This window comes from Stenella coeruleoalba, assembly GCF_951394435.1.
Source record: "Stenella coeruleoalba genome assembly, chromosome: 5".
Classification (NCBI taxonomy): Eukaryota; Metazoa; Chordata; class Mammalia; order Artiodactyla; family Delphinidae; genus Stenella; species Stenella coeruleoalba.
Genome location: NC_137150.1, coordinates 72038994 through 72055009, shown reverse-complemented (window position 1 = coordinate 72055009; position 16016 = coordinate 72038994). Strand labels below are relative to the sequence as shown.

At 46.5% G+C, this 16016-nt stretch overlaps 1 long non-coding RNA gene across 2 annotated transcripts in view; it reads right to left on the bottom strand.

Annotated features, from left to right (window-relative positions):
• The window catches only part of LOC307187187, a 67671-nt gene extending 52753 nt beyond the window's left edge, over positions 1–14918 (bottom strand). The window contains exons 1-3 of one of the 2 annotated variants that reach the window (XR_013828543.1): positions 14788–14887; positions 13866–13947; positions 1393–1532 (exon numbers count right to left, since the gene is read on the bottom strand). This is a non-coding gene — a long non-coding RNA (uncharacterized lncRNA). Of the gene's footprint in view, positions 1–1392; positions 1533–13865 lie in introns of both variants that reach the window. The other variant, XR_013828542.1, reaches the window with a different exon arrangement.
• Positions 14919–16016: the final 1098 nt, after the last annotated feature.

Here is a 16016-nt window from a genome sequence, read left to right as displayed (position 1 = left end):
TCGGTCTTAGAGCAGGAATCTGAACAGTACACTATGTAGCCACTATGGCAGATATGAAGGAAGACTCAAAAGCATTAGTAATATGAAAAATGCAAATTAAAACATCAAAGAGCTCTCACTGTATGCCTTTTATATTAGCAAAATATAGAAGGAAGTGTAGTGCCAAGTATTGGCAGGATTATGGGACATGACAGCTCTTATGGACTGCTGGTGAGAAGACAAACATCAGAAAAGTGCATCAGCAAACATTCTTGGGAACGTTCCGGCATTATGAGTCAAATTCAGTGTCGCATACTAGCGACTCCTCCACTAGGTATACATCCCAAGAAATTCTTATACAATTCCATAAGGAGACGTGTATGCAAATGTTTTCTGCACGGTTATTTGCAGTGGAAGTGGGGGGCTACCTGAGTTTCCATCACTAAGATTGAAAAATAAAATATAGTGAATGCACACTCGGGAATTCTGTGTAGCAGGATTGTAGCAAATGATCAGATGTACACATAGCAACATGGATGGATCTTAAGAACGATGAAAAGATGGGGAGGGGGCGGGGGAGGAAGAAAGGAAAGAAACGTGATGAGATGGAACGTTCACATAAATTAAAAATACTGGGGCTTCCCTGGTGGAGCAGTGGCTGAGAGTCCGCCTGCCGATGCAGGGGACACGGGTTCGTGCCCTGGTCCGGGAAGATCCCGCATGCCGCGGAGTGGCTGGGCCCGTGAGCCATGGCCGCTGAGCCTGCGCGTCCGGAGCCTGTGCTGCGCAACGGGAGAGGCCACGACAGTGACAGTGAGAGGCCCGCGTACCGCAAAAAAAAAAAAAAAAAAAAAAACCTGAAAGCACAGGGAACTATATTCAGTACCTTGTAATAAACTATAATGGAAAAGAATCTGAAAAAGAATATGTGTGTGTGTGTGTGTGTGTGTGTGTGTAACAATCATTTTGCTGTACACCAGAAACTAACAATATTATAAATAACTATACTTCAATAAATAAAAATAAATAAATACTGCAAGGAAATGGCGTTTGTATGAAAGCAAACGAAAGGATACATCCTAAACACATAAGAATCACTGTGGGTGAGAGAGGGGTATGGAACTGTGGGATGGGGAGTAAAAGGAATAAGGCAGTAAATAAATTCAAGAGAGGGGTCTTGCAGAGACCAATGATCTCCGCTGGTTCCATGGTTCCATGAAAAAAGGAGTCAGGTTAATCCAACTCTCTACACCTGATTTCTAAAACTAGTGGCAGCAGCAAACACCACTTGAGCCCTGGAAAAGCAAGCTCATGTTCTGTACCTTCTCTTTCTCTGAGATCTCTCCTAAAAGGTCACACGCTGAGTCACTGGAAAATCACAGAGCCCTGCTACACACCGCTCCCTGCTCTTACCTGCGAATGAAATGACATCAACCTCCCATCTTCAGTGGGATGAAATGGCTGGCACCTGGATAAAGGTTCACGCCTCTCCCGGGCAGAAGGACTTTGCTCACAGGATGCCTTTTCATCTTCTATCCCTTGAACTTTCCCACCTGAGATTCCAATCAAAGTCATCACCTTAACTGAAATGCAATAGGCAACACAGCCACCGCCCCCCCTTGATCAGTACGGGTATGCAAGATAGGGGAAATACAACCAATTTGGGGTGCTGTCTTAGACCCTGCCCACCTGGGAGAGGACACCAAACAGGGAGATGACATCCCACTGGGAAATGGGCTCGCTTTGGCCCACTCATCTGGCAAGCCCTCTCTGTTCACGGGGAATGGGTGAGGTGTGAACTCCCCTTGTGAAATCTATCCTGCATGACCCATCAGTCCCAGAAAAACTGGAGATCCTGAGAGAGCCAGAAGAATAATGAGGCTTATCAGTCGGTCTTGGATCCCATTCCCCACGGTGGCTATTCCAAACCCCAACTGCTGTCCCTGAAGTCCCCCACAAGCAATTGAGAACCAAGTTCAGGTTACCAGTCCAAAGGGAGGAACACAGAGATTAAGATCTAGGGATGCAGAGAAGAACTGAGCCGGGAAGTCTGAGAGAAGACCTGCTTCTCAGGCTCAAAAGGTAGAACCAGAATGTCAGGGTGCCCATAAACACTGCTCTGAACCTCTTGGCTGGCACCAGGCCCCGACTCCAAGGTTAACCCCTTCCTTGCCCAGGGCATGCCTTCCTCAACACTATAGAAAAGGTCTCTTCTAGACACCAGCATTGTGTTCACAAACAAGTCTCTGTAATAGACAGGATCCCTAGGCAAAATGAGAATCCCAGGATACATGGTAAGAGAGTTGGTGTGGGTACCATTTTTATCATGCTTTTTTCTGGGTCCAGAAAATAAACTTCTGTGCCAGCTTTAAGACTTTTAATTCAGGAAAGTGCAGGGTGAGATGGGTCTTGCTGTTTAAAGGCTTCCTCAGGACAGAAGTTGTCTGGTGAACGTGTAAACTGCCTGTGCCCAGTAGGCCTTCTGCAAGTGTTAACTCCCTTCCCCACCCCCGCTTCTTCTTCTCCCCTTTTTGGTGTAGTTGAGGAGTCATGCAGGAACCCAGGAGGCGTGGCCTCTGCTCACAGCTCAGACATCTTTGTAGAGAATGATCTCAAGCAAGAGTCTCTCCCTTCTCCCAGCCCTCTGTTTCCCTGCCTCTAGTTTCTCATGTTTAGAATTGGAGGGAGTAAACTCTGTCTTGCGGGTGGCCAGGTTGGTCCCTGCCCCCTTTTCTCTAGGTTCTAGGGAATGAAAAATATTGTTAAATTTAATTTTCTAATAGAAAACTATGAAGTAGAAGCAAAAAAATTAGCCTAATCCTATGATCTAGGTAAAATCTGTCGGCATTAAAAGATGGGATGTTAGAAAACAGAAGCAATATAGAAACATACAAAATGAAAATTGAAAGTCACCTTCTCCCATTCACACTGTCCACAGTAAATAACTACTTCCCAAAGGTAAACAACTACTATTGTTTCTTATCATTCCATCCAGAAAAATTATGCATATTTATATGTATTCTTTCTAAAAAGTTTGCAGAAGTGATCATACCATATATGGTACTATCTAATTTGCTCTCTTTTAACTTGATACATCTTATATATATATATATATATATATATATATATATATATGTATGTATGTATGTATATATACTTTATTCTTTATAATAGGTAAATAATATTTCATCAAATGCATTGTAACTCAGTCCAGGAGGACTGTGAATTTCTCTCCTTTTGCGAACACCAACCAGCTCAGCCTCTTGCTCCTTGATTTCCTCCCGAGGGTCAGAGCTGGTGAGAAGCTGTGATTCAGGTGCCAGGTGAGACAGAGAAGTCCCCATACATCCAAAATTTCCAGGTTAGTCTCTGTGAAACTGTCATGGTGCTAGTGTTTGCTTATTTTCCTTTCTGGAGAAAATGCCCACAAGCCAATGGCCAATTTGCCACACATGTTGATGGCTGAACATTTTGGACAAACTTCAGTGTGTCCAAATGATGAAATATCAGGTTTGGAAAGGACCTCAAGGTCATTTGGCTTAAGTTTCTTGAGCCCACTGTAGGAATCCCTTCTACGAGCTTCTGTGTCATTCATTTACCATCACTCCATCATACCATGGAACAGCTTTTACTAACAGAAAATTCTTTCTAATTTTCCCAAACCAGCTCCCATGCAATGTACCTGCATTGGTCCTAGCCCTGCCCTTTCAGACATCCTTGAACAAGCGTGTTTCTCTTCCCATGGCCACCCTCCAGAAGTTTGACAAAAATGCTCGCATCCCTCGGAGTCTCCCCTCTATTCATTTAACAAATATTCTTCCAGAGACTATGTACGTACCAAGCACTGTGTTAGGCATACTGTAAACTCTGTGAGGGCAGAGAGCTTAGTCTGTGTTATTATGTGCTGTCTCCACACCACCTAAAAGGGCCTTACATACAGTAGGCATTCAATAAATATTTGCTGAATGAATGAATACAAAGATGAATCCCATAGTCTCTGCCCTCAATGATCTCTTAGTCTAGTGGGAGGCGGAACAGAACAATAAGCAATTATAATCCAGGGACAGAGAAAGGATGTGGGTTAGGAGAACCTCAAAGGAGAGGTTCTAACCCAGCATTCATCGTTCCCACCTCCTTCTTCCACTGTAACGTTGATCACATGTTGATCACATATCATGTTGTCATGATATGTCTGCACGTCTGTCTTCACCACTGGATTGTTAGCTCTTTGAGGACAGAAACTGTACTATGTGTCACTTAGCTTTGTATCCCTTACACTTAACACAGGGGCTGGCATAGGGGAGGCGTTTCATATTTGTTCAATGAAGTGACTGATTAATGGATGGCTAAATGAATTAATATACTAATATTCCCAGAGGAAAAAAAAATTAAGGAAACTGCTTTTATTGGCCTAAACTGGTGTTACCTTAAGTTTCACGAACACAAAAAATTGGTGAAGTAGCAGTGACAGAAATCTTGGGAGAAAGCAACCATGTCATCCTAGGGCTCCCCAAAGTCTCATTTTTGCAACAAACATTTAATGAGCACCTCCTCTGAGTTTGATACACTGCCAGACGCTAGGACAAGGCAAACAACACATAATTCCTACCTTTCAGATCTCCCAGACTAGCTGGTGATGAGTGCTCTGACAATGTGCAGAGGCTGCTGTGAGGGGCCGGGGGGTCAGGAAGGCTTCCTGAAAGTGGAGATGCCTGAACTGAGGGCTGAGGAAACTGTCCAGGTGGGGAGAGGGAGGAAGGCAGTCCTAGGCAGAGGGATGCGCAGGCAGAAGTCCAGAGGTGTGAGAACTCAGCAGTTTGGGAGCATCATGTTGGGGGAGTGGGAGGAAGAAATAGAGATGGAGACAAGGCCCTGCCAAGGAATTGAGATTTGACCCTGAGGGCAGGAGGGAGCCATTGAAAGAATCCTAAAATCCCACGATGATCAGACTTGCATAGTAGAAGATTATTCTTACGGCAGTGTAGAGAACGGATTGGAGGAACAAGAATGCTATAAGAGAGATCAGTTAGGAGACTATTTGGAACTTACTTGGAAAGCAGATGGAAAGAAGAACAGACATCAAAGACATTAAAGGGTAGCTGCCAGAACACAGTGACCCACCGTGCACACCGGCTCTCAAGCTTCAGACTTGGGTTACTGGGGGGGGTGGAAACACCATCACCCAGCGGGGAGAACAGGCGAAGGAGCAGGCTTGCGAGTGAAGACAATGAGTTCAATGGCGAGTCTGAGGGCTTGGGGGCCGTCTAGGCTGATCCTCGAGAAAGATGGACATGTGGGTCAGGAGCTCAAGGAAGGGAGCTGGCCATGATACAGACCCAGGAGCCTCCAGGCGACACAGGCAGAGGATGAAAGAGTGCGAGTGTGCCAAGCACCCAGGGAGAGGGTGTGGGGTGGGGAGAGGGAGGGGTTATCTGAGAGCCTCAATAATCTTTCGTAAAGATTTCCAAAACATTTTAAAGAATCCTCAGAGTTATTACCAATTTAGAGCAGCCTCCTGTCTCAAAGCTAATACAGCAATGCATAAGGAAAGCAATTAGAGGAAAACAGCAGTACTGAGAGAGGAGCCTGATTTTCAGATGTCCTTTGTGGGTAACAACAAAGGGACATGAAGGGAGCTTCATGAAAGAAAAGAGGAAGGCATCCAGACGAGGCCTGCCTGAGTGACGTGGTTTTTGCTTATTTGAGATGATGCCCGGGGCCTGACCTGTACCCCCGCATCCCACCCCCAGGTCCAACATTAAGCAGCAGGCTTCCCAGGAAGCTGCATCCTTGCCTCCCCGGCTGCTTCAGTCATGAAATCTTTGCAAGTTACAGGCATCTGAGGTACACGATGGCCCAATCAAGCCACATGCCTGTGTAAAGCTGCCTCCTGGCTGTGAGGAATAAAAATCAATATTTTGAAATCTGAGTTATTCAGATGCTGTACCCCGGAGGTGATTCATAACCTAAGGAGCTCCTCAGTAGGAGAACAGCGGCTGAGGGTTTGTGTGAACATGGCTTAGCCCATGATTTCCCATGCCATCAGTCAAAGGACTAACAAAAGACTAAATAACAGAATTGTTCTTACACAGTGTCCCAAGGAGCGCCCGAGGAGCTGGGCTACTCCGGCTAAGAAGTCTAGACTGTCATAATAAGGAGAGAAGCAACTTGCCCTCATGAAGGAGCAGAGGGTCCCCTGGGCTCTCCAAGCGTTGGTGTCTTCAAGTCTCCTGGGTCCTTAGCACAGGGAAAGCAGGTTAAGCTGGGGGAGAGGGGATACTTCCAAGTACTCCCTTTTAGAATAAAATTTAAGAGCTCCCCTGAGAAAAGTGACAAGGGTCATATCCCTGACCCCAAATCCCCATGTCATGTAGGTAGGCACTTAAACCTATTGCAGCGGCGGGGCAGGGCCTGTGCTGTGAAGACCATGAACTATGTCTGGACTGGCCTAGGGGAGGGGGATGAGGATGGAGCGTAATTGGTTTGGTGACGACTCACCTCACAAAGGGAGGAAGCACAGAAACCCATTCTAGAGAGAGGGACGCAGTGTGGCCTAGCGCACGTTCCCTGGACTTGGAGGGATGAAGACCTGAGCTTTGGGTCCTTGGCTCTACCACCGTTTGACCTTGGACAAGACAGTTCTCTCTCTCAGCCTCAGATTCTGTAACACCAAAATGTTGATAATAATCCCCTACTTACTGGGTTCCTGGGAAGATCAGATGAATAGAAGCAGAAACACCTTGCTGCTCCCCCACACTGTGTACTAGTTAGGATATTACTTTGGTCGTTCTAACAGAGGGACCAGAATAACAGTGGCTTAAACAAGGTAGGAGTCTATTTCTCTCTCATATAAAACTCCAAGCGGCTGTGGCCTCTCTGGTCTGAGAGCTCATCAGAGGCCCAGGCAGCTTCTATCTGGTCACCAGGGGTGTCACCTTCCTTGACTTACTCCAAGAAGGCTCCCCACCACTGCCACGTTGCAGCTGGTAGAAGGGGCAAAGGGGCAAGAGGAGGGTCAGCTCCCTTCCCCAAATCCAGGAGTTTACACTCCACTTCTTTTCACTTCCCACGGGCCAGAATCTAGTCACCTATTCCCACGGGCCAGAATCTAGTCACATCTGGCTGTAAGAGGGGCTGGGAACTGTAGTTGTTTTCTGGGAAGTCACAGACTCAACAGAAAATTCTGCGATTATGGAAGAAGAGGAGGTGGCTACTGAGAGACAATTCACAGTCCCTGCCACCCCATTTGTCTAATTCCTCTTGATCCCCAGATCTCGGATTTATGTCACTTCCCTTGGGAGGCCTTCCCCGACCCTCCAGCCTACTTAGATGCTCCTCCCTTAGCTCCCTCACATCATCTTTGGCTTGTTGTTTTTCTGACTAGAATGTAACCTCAATGAGTTTGGGGATGTGTCCGTCTTCCTCCCCGCTGTCTCCCGTGCCACCCAGAGCTGGGCACAGGGTGGACATGAGTTACACCCACGCTGATTAAGGAGGTCTGTCACCAAAGGGCCTTGGGATGTCCTTGGGGTGCAACTTTATAGCTTTGAGGCCAGCAGTGCTCTCCAGCCCAGGATTCGTTTGGAACAAAACTGGTACCTCCCGCTGCTGCCCAGGCAATGGGGGGTAGTGGTCGCCCTGAAGACAGGTGGAATTTTCTTTTTACCCCTTAGTCCTCTCTCTGTGTACATCTTTAGAACTGTGCCCATCCTTTGTCAGAGCCCTTGGGTGGGCAACGCTGACTCTGCAGCTCTGTTTTTCAGATCTGGGAATGAACAGTTGGGGGAAGAGCTTTCCCTAGCACAGTGGCCAGAACTGAGGATGCAAGTAGAGACTTGGTTTTCTACAGTGCAGCTGCCAGCCTGAAGCCTGCCCTGTGAGGAGGGGGAAGGGACCTCAGAGAGGCTGTCCCAGGGCAGTCAGCCTGCATCCCTGTGGGGAAAAATGGCCTCCCAGAGTCTGGGCCGTGTGAACCCACTGTTTAGTCCCTGAGCAGCTCCTTGGGGCTTCACTTTAATGCCCTCCAGCTCACTCCTGATTTGACATAAACGTCACCATTTTCTTAGAAATCTCCTTCTTCTTAGCTCATTTTCTCTGTTACCAGGATTTCTTTAGGGATCCCAGCAAACATGACTCTGGTTCCCGTGAGGAGGGGAGGCTGCACCCCAGGACTGACCTCCAGCCCCTCAGACACATTCTCATCACCTTCCATGTCTTCCTTTGATTGGAACTAGAGGACAACCAGGCCTGAGCTCTGAGCGACCAGCCCTTTTTGGCAGTCTCCAGAGCCACTGAGGGGTAAGTCACCAGAGATGAAGCCCTGGGGGTTGCTGGGTGCTCACGTTACACTCATACACAAAATGCGCCTATTCAAGAACCAAGTTCAAATTTCCTTGCTTGTATTTTTCCAGAGAGTTGGGGAGAGAGCAGCCATATCCTGCCAGTAGCCCCTGGGAACTTGCCCCTGCCTCCCCCCATGCCTGGCATCAAGGGAATCCTTGCCCTCCTGACTGTGGCACTGGGCTTAGCTGAGAACAGACAGTTTCATTCCAGCAGCCGGGTTTTCCCCCCCATAAAATGGCAGTGTCCCTTTAAGTCTCTGCCTGTCTCCTCTCTTGGACTGGCTGTAGGTTAAATAAACTGACCAGACTTTTCTGACTGGGGGTTCTGAGCTGGAAATTCCTCCTACTTGCTTCAGCTTGTGTGCGGAAACAAAGAGCAGTTAAAAAGGGATTAACTTTTCCCTCTGTTGGTTTCTCTCTTCTTTCTCAGAATAATTCCTTTTCTAACTCAGGGATTTAGGTTCCTCTTGGAGCGCTGCTTCTTTCCTGGTTCTTTACTGACTGTCCGTAGAGCTACAGAAAGTTTCCCTGCACCCAACGTGGGGGAGTGAGTGTCTCTCTGCACGGATTTCACAGTGTGGCTTCTTGCACCCCTGACTCCTGGATTCACCCATTTCTCTCCAGCACAAACCCTGGACTGGCCCTCTGAAACTCCGAGTAACATTCTATTAATCATGTTATTTCCCCAAGCAGTCTTCTCTTCTGGGAAAAGAATATGCTCATCAACGTATACACATAGTCTGGTTCTCATTAAAATCTGAAAGCAAAGGGTGGTAGAAAGAGCATTGTGTGGGAGTTGGGATTTCTGGGTTCTCCTCCTACCTCTGGCATTAATTAGTGTGTGACCTTGAGAAGGTCACTTCTCTTAGCTGAGTCTTACAGACCCCTCTGTAATGTAAGAGGTTCCTTCTAGTGCTAACATTCTAGTGTCTACATTAAATAGTCTTGCAATCCCCTATGACACTTGACCATCATGAATATGCACAGATGAAGAGCTGACCTGGGGTCCAAGGTGATTATTATACTCAGGAGTAGGATCCTGAAGCACCTGGCTTCAGCAGCCAGTTACCCCAGGCTGGATCTTGCTCTATCTGTACCCTTTATAGAAAAGGATCTAGCAGGTTAATGGAGCCCAGTGGTAACTGGGACCAGGCTCAGAATGGACAGACCAGAGGCCTGATATCCCAGGATCTATGCCATTCCATTTTTACTCCCAAAAAGGACACTAGGTTTTTCTGTAGTCTCATGCTAAATAGAGGCCTGAACTAGAATCAACTGGTGTCTAGGACAGGGTCAGGGTGGGGTAGGGGCAGGGTTCAAGACAGACCATCATACACCTTGTTCAGTTCTTCTCTCTGAGGTTTCTGCAGACAGAAGTACCGCTCTCAGCAGCCCTGGGGCGGTTCCACAACAGTTTCACCCCTCCCTCCTCCTGGCATGGCCTAAAAGCAGGTTTGGCTATGCTGGGAACAAGTGATGTTTGCACTCAGCGACAATATCACTCAGCAGCCATGTGTCAGTGACCAGCTTTCCAAAAACCTGGAAAGAAATCTGCTCGCCAAACAAATGTGAAATATTTGCAAGTTTTCAAAAAGAAGCTGGGTCTGTCTTCCGTAGGAGAGAAAAGGGAGCTGTAAATGTTGTAATTAGAAACAGACATTTCTTCCATTCTTTAAAGCAATGAAGATGTTATAAGGCTTGCAGATCAGACCTCTCTGTGAGAAGGACCATTTGGGGACACGTGAATTTGGCAAACCAATTTCAGGGAAGCAGGCTCTGCCTCAGCAGGGAAGCTGCAGGCCTGTAGCAGCCAAGGTGTCTTTTCTGGAGTGTGGTCACGTCTGGTACACAGAGCTGCCTTCAGGATTGGCCCAGGGTGTGTGTGTTGGGGGTCGGGGGGGAAGGGTGGATGTGGTGGAGTGGAGAAAACATCCTTGAGGTGGATGCTTCGGGTGGTCATGGAATTCTCAAGAAGAAGATGCCACAGTCTTCAGTGGTCCCAATGTTGGTGTGAGGAGGCTGTGTCCTGGGTCTGATCTCAGTTGTCCCCACCCCCCAGTAGTGCAGTTAGACCCTTGGCTTCCAACCAGGCTCCCTCAATGGAGAGGATGAAGAGTGAATGTTGACACCTCCAACAGTCACACAGCCCCGGGCTACTAGAAACGTGCCAGATAAGAAACTGGTTGCTAAAACGTTTTTTTGGCCAGATTTGTTTATGTTATTGTTTTATGACCTCCAAAGATCTGGCTAATCTAAGTGGCATTGGAACATGACTATTTTTCACTATATAGATATAGCTTCCTGTCGGCTTTATTTGACTTGAAGTATGACTACGTTAAGTTTTATACAAATATTAAATTAATAGTCATTGTGCAAGCAAAACTCATACTCATTAATTTTGATCGTGTTTAAAACAGTGATTCGCATCCATGGCTGCACATTGCTAAAACCAGGGAAGCTTTATAAAAATTCCCATGCCTCAGGCCCACCTCCAGAAAATCTATTTTAATTGATTTGGAGTGGGGCCTGGGCATTGATTTTTTTTTTTAAAGGTCCCCAGATGATTCTAATTGCAGCCAGGATTGAGAACCATTGTTCGGAATGATGCCTGAGAAATGTGCTAATTTAGTGGGGGGAAAACAATCAAATGAGATCTTAGTTCAAACTGGCTGGCTTGTTTTGTCAGTGTTCAGCCCAGTATCTGGATAGGAACAAAGCCAAGATTACAGTGCAGTTATGTAAGGTTTGGAGAGTAAGACTCTTCTCCTAAAACTGACTTATTACTGCATGTGTATTTCATCTACAGCAATAAATTGGAAATATTGGGAGGGAACCTCATGCTCTGTGAATATAGAGTCCCTTAATATTCAATAATAATCACTCCATGATCTGAATGGACAGGGGACAATAATAAAGAACTCTCATATTTAAAACAATCGGCACTGAAAATGTTCCTGGTAATACCAGTTCATAATGAGCCAAATGGCACGGATTTATATTGCCTTGAATTTCAAGACTTCACCAGTGATTTATGATGGCTAGATGCTCAAATCACCATCTCTTGCCCCTCAGGTGAACTTTTGGTTCAATGTATCTGAAGGCGGAGTGAGGAAGACAATTCAGGTAGCAGAGAATTGAACAAAGGCCAATCACTGAATAGGCGAATTTGAGCTCGTTATCCGGCTGGGACTGATCACCTCTCAGCGGGATGATTCAGGAGTTGCAAATGGCTGGAAGCTTTGTTTTCCCTTCTCTGGGAAAGACAGGTCCATTAGCTCTCCTGCTGCTTTAGAGCTTAATTTGTTTTCGTTTTCGTTTTTTTTTCTGACACTATGGAGGGGACAATACATTCCAAAAATTAGAGGACAGCTAAGGAAAATTCTCCCTCTTTATTGGATATCATTAAGCACATGCTGCCTCAGGGGGATGGGGAAGGCCATTAACAGACAGGAGCCAAGAGAAGGATTAGCTCACAAAAGAGAAGGCTGTTGAGAGCAGCTCGGCTAGATACAGGAAAAGCTGCCAGGTAGAGACCCAAGCTTGGGCATTAAAACTCAGCTCTCATCGTGTTTTTAAAGAGTTATCATCTTTTGTATATAATAAAGGTAGAGTTAGGAACTGCCCTCAGGAAGGAGATGCATTAAATTCACTGAGGACAAAAACCCCCAAAGCTACAGCACCTGGGGCCATTCCCGGGGGGCGGGGCTGATTCCTAGACAGTGTGTCTGGCTGCCCCCCACCAACGTCAGGGATCCTTGGTTTAAGAGTACAGGCTGAAGCACTCAGGGGGTTACCTTATCCCACATTTGCAGAGACAAGAAGCTGACATTTATAGCTTGACTAGTGCTCCTTTTACAAGTAAATGACTACCCGGAGAGAGGACTAACTAAGTCACGTGCTTGGCATTTTCTAGCTGATTTTCTATTCAAAGAGACCCAGATTAACTTTCACTCCCATCTAGCTTTCCCCCAAACCTCCTGGTGGAAAGGGAATCCCCAGGCCCATCGTGGTCCCTGAATGATGCTCAGTCATGCGCCTGGCTTAGCCTGCTGTCCCTTCCCCAGGTCTGTGTCTTCAGTGGGATGAGAAAGACTTTGGCGGAGGCTTTTAGGCTGCGAATAAGCCAAGTGCATATAACTGGCAGTGTAAACAACAGCAAAAAGACAAGGTGGAGAACGTGGCTGCATACTTGCGGACTGAGCAGAACTCTGAGACTGAATCCTGGGGAGGTCCTGTTTCCACAGCCCTTGCCTGGTGGTTGTGGATTAAATATAAATATCTACCCATACTGGAGGCTGAATTCAACTCCTTTACCAAATAAGCAAAATATCGGTATCTGTTATATACAGGTAGATCTCTGTTTGCCAACCTATCTCCTTCTACAATCCCTGACGGGCCTGAGACAAGGCAAACCACCTCTCCTCCGTGCTCCCGAAGCAGCGCCTTCCATGGGTGTTACGGAGCTCGTTGCCTTGGACTGTGGTTGGCAGGGAAAGCGAATCTCCCAGGCTCCGATGGACCAGTGTCTTACTTATCTAGCATCCTCAGCAGTGGAAGGCTCTCAGTGAATGTCTATTGAATGAAACTGTGTGTCCCTGTATTCCATCTATCATCACTAATAAACGTTGAAAGCCAAAGGACAAAGATGGAGTAATCAGGAAACAGAGAAAGAGGTATCCGGTAATAATAAAGTAGAAGTATAGGGTTGAAACATATTATTAAACCATTCACAGAAGATTAAATTCTCTCTCTCTGCCTATGTCACCTCACTCTCCACATCTGCAAAGGAGGAAGTGCAGTGGACAGTTCTATGGCAGGGGACCTGGATCAAGAGTCAGGGGAGCTGTCTTTTGCCTAACTGACTATGTGACCTGTGGCAAGTCCCCTCTTATGGGGACTAGATTACACTAGATGATCTCCCAAGGTCCTTACACTTCTGTCATTTTTGTAATTTTATGCTTCTAGCACCATTATCCCAAGGTATTTCATATGGCTGAAGTCTGTCCAGGCGGTTCTCAGTGAATTCTGCCTACTCAGGTCATTGGCTGTGGGGCAGTTCTTTTCCACCCAACAGCGATCCTAATGATAAATGCAGGCTCTCTCCAATTCTGGCCCCAGCTCTCTCAGGAATCAGACTTGAAAGTCATTTTCAAATTCACCTTTGGGCTGCCTTTTAAATGCTTCCTCCAGAGGCAAAAATCACAAAATGCTTTCACTAGAATGGATTTTAGAGATCATCTCGTGATTCTAATTTAATCCCTGTCCGTGGAGAAACACAACATCCCAGGTAGGGAGATGCCTTGCTCAAAGTCACATAGAGAGGTCAAGGGGAAGCATCTTGATGCCCATTTCAGGTTCTTTCCATTTCCACACCACCTCCAGCCACAGGGCCAATTCTCTGCTACCTTCTCACGCAGCTGTTTCCAAACCAATCAACCTGCCAACCAGGTAACCAACCTGTGCGTGCTTCCTACGAACCTAGGACTGTGAACTCTGAGGCAAGTTATGTTTTTATTGTCCCAAAGTGCAAGAGTAAACACTCACCTTTTGGCATAGAGCAGGGCTGGCCTGCATAGTCGAGTCTTCCTTTGATCTCTGGAACTGGCACTTAGAGTTCCACTTATTCCTTGAAAAACATCTAGAGTTAGTTAGAAAGAGTTGCCTATTTTCCAGTGGGTCAGATCCCGGTTCTGGGGCAGGATGGTTTAGGTCTGGGTAGCGCTCCGACCACGCAGGCAGCAACTCCAGGAAGAGAGGAGGCCCCAGCCAGAGCAGGTGCAAACCCAGGCGCCCGCCCAGCGCAGCCCCCTCTGTCTGCTGCAGCCACACCCCCTCTTCCTGAGGTTTCAAGGCTGGACCAAGTGCAGCCCTTGCCCCGATGATGCACTTCAGGCTCACTCACTCAAGATGGTAATAGCCCCTTTCCTTCTTAGGCCACCACAGACAAGGAGAGAATCCTTTTCCATGTAAATATATTAAATATTTAATGTAACAGACAACATAGACATTTATACATACATGTATGTATGGTCAAGCCATTCAAGATGGCTGCTTTCTTGCTCTCTGTACATCCCCTGCTCAACCAGGCCCTGCTTTGCTCACATGACTATCCAATCCTCTTAATTACATAGGGTTTAATTAGTCCCTGCTAATTGATGAGCCCACCTGACATCAATTCCCACTATAAATGGTAGCCTCCTTCTTCCCTGAGTAGGGGAGATTGCTGCCATGTCCTATCTGCTGCACACAGTGGGGTGTTGCTCCAGGACCCTTTGTGTAAGATCCCATGTCCAATAAACCATTGGTGCCTCTGTCGCTGTCTCCAAGCTCTTTCTTTGGTCTCGAGGCTGGGCAACTACAAGGCTCACAAGCCTGTGGGGTGCAGCCCAACAGTGTATTTTATATGTTTACAAATACTTGCACCATAAAGTGATTTAAGAAGACATTTTTTGAATTGCTTACTCACAGGTATCTCTTGGAAGTCCTTTGCTGTTCATGTTACTGCTGTCCAGAAATAGTATAATCTGTTATTTCAAACTTTGCTGCTACATGGTAGGAAATGATCTCCTCGGTGGAAATGATCCATTTTAAGAGGAAACATTTACTAAAATAAAATTAAAAATAAACAAAACCAGATGTGATAACATTTATAGATTGGAGATTTATAAAATAAAATTTAAAACACGTTTGTGGTAGAAAACTTGAAAAATACTTTTTAAGAATCTGCAATCCCGTCACCTAGCGCGGTGCCACTGAATACGGCAGCACTAGCCACGTGTTGCCATGAGCACTTGAAATGTGAACATCTGAACTGAGATGTGCTATAGGTGTAATATACACCCTGTATTTTGAAGATTCAGTATCAAAAAAAAAGAGTATAAAGTCTATCATTAAACACTTAGGTGCTCGACATAGTTTGGACACATTAAACAAAATATACTATTAAAATTAATTTCACCTGTTTTTAATGCAGCTACTAGAAACCTTAAAATGACATACGTGACTCATGTTACATTTCTATTAGATAGCTAGGTCTAGAGAAAACACTGCTAATATTTTGGTGTATTTCATCCATTGTGTGTGTTTCTACAGTTGAGGAGTCCAGCTCCTGCTTACAAACCCGTGTGATTTTCCAGGCCTGACCCCAGGTAAGGCTCTCCCTGGCAGCCACACCGGGAAAGCTGCTCTCCATGCACTGGCCTCGGTGCACAGCCTGGGCAAAACAGTCTCTGGAGAGAGTTGCAGCCTAGTCTCAGGCTCCTTGACCAGTCAAGCCCTTCACATATTTACATCCCTATCCCTGGTGTCTTCATGCCTAGGTCTGTTTATCTGAGGGCTTGGGCAGAGGTCTTCCAGGTACCTCTGCTGAGACCTCTGTATCAAGGGAGGTGGGAGGACCTTGCCGTTTCTCCCCACTGGGACTCAGTACCCAGCACTTCTCCATTCTCGGTCCTCCCCCCAACCCACTCCCGGGTCTGTCAAGCTGCCAGAGCCTCTTATTCAGAACTCCTTCAACACTGAGGTCACCCCACAGCAGCGCTGATCCACCTGGCCCTACACCAAGGTGTCGTTTCACGGAGAAAATGAAACAGGAGGGAATCAGCGCCTTCTCGGGTTTAGCCTCCTGCTTATACTATCACAGCAAGTGATTAAAGGCTTCACTGTTACTTTCATTTTGGCTCATTGTAGCTTCAA